The sequence below is a fragment of the Elephantulus edwardii genome, unplaced genomic scaffold, assembly GCF_000299155.1.
Source record: "Elephantulus edwardii isolate Elephantulus edwardi_28Jun2011 unplaced genomic scaffold, EleEdw1.0 scaffold00279, whole genome shotgun sequence".
NCBI classification, from domain to species: Eukaryota; Metazoa; Chordata; class Mammalia; order Macroscelidea; family Macroscelididae; genus Elephantulus; species Elephantulus edwardii.
In genome coordinates, this window is record NW_006400029.1 from 1,518,624 (window position 1) to 1,521,400 (window position 2,777).

General features: G+C 36.2%; 1 protein-coding gene across 1 annotated transcript in view; it reads right to left on the reverse strand.

The window, feature by feature from the left end:
- The window catches only part of ADAM32 (ADAM metallopeptidase domain 32), a 195,673-nt gene that overhangs the window by 178,841 nt on the left and 14,055 nt on the right, over positions 1–2,777 (reverse strand). The window lies entirely within an intron of this gene.

The following is a 2,777-nucleotide window of genomic DNA, read 5'->3' on the forward strand; positions in this document are numbered from 1 at the left end:
TCCCATTCCAAAGAAAGGTGACCCAACTGAGTGTGGAAACTACAGAACAGTGTCATTGATTTCACATGCAAGCAAGATTCTACTGAAGATCATCCAATAAGACATAGATCAACAAAATCAACAAACGTAGAAATACTGGAATTATCATGTACTGCTGATGAAAATGTAAAATGGTGCAACTAATACGGAAAAAACTGCTCGTTTATATCATTGAGAATAAAACTATCATTTGTTCCAGCAATCCCACTGCTTATTATTACTCACAGAAATAAGAACTGATATTTACAAAGCAAAGAAATTGAAACAACCCAAGTGGTTCATCAATGGGTGAATGAATAAAAATATATAGTACATTTTTACATTGGAATACTGTGCAACACTGAAAGTGATAAAGAATTCATGAAATATTGCATAACTTGGATGCATGTAGAAGGCATTACGTGAAGCTTTGTGAAATAAATAGTCACAAAAGTATAAATATTATTCAAGAGTGCAGTCAGGGACCTTTCCAGAGTATTTAAAAACAATGATGCCAGTCTAGAGACTAAGGTGTGCCTAATCCAGGCCATGGTCTTCACAATTACTTGCTATGCATCAGAGAGCTGGACAATGACTAAGAATGACAGAAGAATTGATGTTTTTGAGCTGTGTTGCTGGAGAAAAGTCTTAAACATTCCATGGACCACCCTGTCTTGGAGAGGGTGAAACCAAGTTTCTCCTTGGAGGCTAGGATTTTGAAGCTCTGTCTTAGACACTTTGGGCACATGTTCAGGAGGGACTGGCCCTTGAAGAAGGACATCATGCTCAGAGGAGTGGAGGGACAGCACAGAAAAGGAAGACCTCACTCAGATAAGATGGATTGATACAACAATTGGGGCAATGGAGGTAGGTGTGCCAGATTCAGTGAGACTGGCTCAGGAAGGGCAGATTTCAGAGCTGCTTGTACATAGTGTCGTTATGAGTCACAGGTGACTCAACAGAATGTAACAATAATTTTATCAAAATCTAAATAAAAGCACACAGGAATAAGAGAGAATAAAAATTGGTAGTTACTAGAGATACTGAAGAGCAACAATGTCAGTCTGGAGACTAAGGTGCGCTTGCTACAGGCCATGGTCTTTGGAATTACTTGCTATGCATCAGAGAGTGGACAGTGACTAGGGATGATAAAAGGAGAGTTGATGCCTTTGAGCTCTGTGCTGGAGAAGAGTGTTGAATATGCCATGAATTGCTAGGAGAACAAATATGTTCAACCTGGAGAGGGTGAAGCCAGGCTGCTCTTTGGAGGCAAGGATTCTGAAGCTCCATCTGACATACTTTGGACATGTTGCAAGAAGGGATCAGTCTTTGGAGAGGGACATCATGCTTGTGAAGATGGTGGGAAAGCACAGGAGAGGAAAATCCTTGATGAGATGGATTGATTCAGTCACTGGGATAATGGGGACAGGCGTGTCGGAGATGATAGGCAAGAGATAAAGCAGAGTTTAGGGCTGTTGTACGTAGGGTTGCTATGAGTTGCAGGCACATAACAATAACAACAGACATATACTAAGATGGATAAGGTGCTATGAGCTGCAAGCAACTTGAGGGCACATAGCAACAACAAACAATAAGGGTTAAGTAAGACACTACCCATTAAGATAATCATTAGTACAATATCACTACAGAAAGTGAAAACAGAGAGAGGTACAGAAAGTTTCATGGAAATCAGAATTACAGGAAGGAAGTGGAGAAAATATGATTACATTGTGGGTATTAAAATTAATTTTATAGAACAAAATATGTTTGATTGATTAAATGAAAAATTAATTTGTGTTGTAAACTTTCACCTAAATCACAAGAAAAAAATACTGTTTTAAAAGAATATAACATGAATTATTACAATATAAAAACAAGAAGAAGAGTCTAATTTAAAAGTAGGTAAATTATTTGAATATGAGTGACAGGCTCATGAAATATGCTTAATATCACATCATGATATATTATTGGAGAAATAAAATCAAAGCTACACATTTGCTAGAACAACTTTAATTCAACAAGACAGCATTAAGTTTTAAAAAGGATATGGGAAAATTGCAACCTTCATATATTGCTGGTTGGAAGTATAAAATAGTACGGACACTATGAAAAAGAGTTTGGTAGTTCTTTAAACTTTTAAACATAGATTTATTATATGACACTAGCACTTTCACTCCAATCTATCCAAGAAAAATATATATTCACTCAAGTATTCATAACAATAGTATACATAGTCAATATCCAAAAGCAATGAAAATGGACATCCACTGGAGAATGTAAAAAAAACAAAATGTTTCACCAGATGCTCTGCTGGAGAAGGAGGGGGCAATCTCCTCCTGTACCAGTCAGTTCTGATTTGACAGTACACGTAAAAACAATACAATAAAAGTTTAAAAAAAAGTTTATCTACATTTATTAAACCATAAGAATTAATTTCTGATAAATGACACAAAATGGATAAACCTAAATTAAAGAAGACAATGCAAAAGGCTATAAAATATAGGTGAATATTTTTCTAAAATAATAAAAAGGTAGATTAGTATAGAGACTAAGGTGTGCCTGATCCAGGCCATGGTCTTCACAATTACTTGCTATACATCAGAGAGCTGAACAATGACTAAGAATGAAAGAAGAATCACTGTCTTTGAGTTGTGGTGCTGGAGAAAAGTCTTGAACATACCATGAACTTCCAAGAAAACAAACAGATGCACACACATGTTTATTGCTGCTTTGTTCACAACAGCAAAGAGTTGGAAACA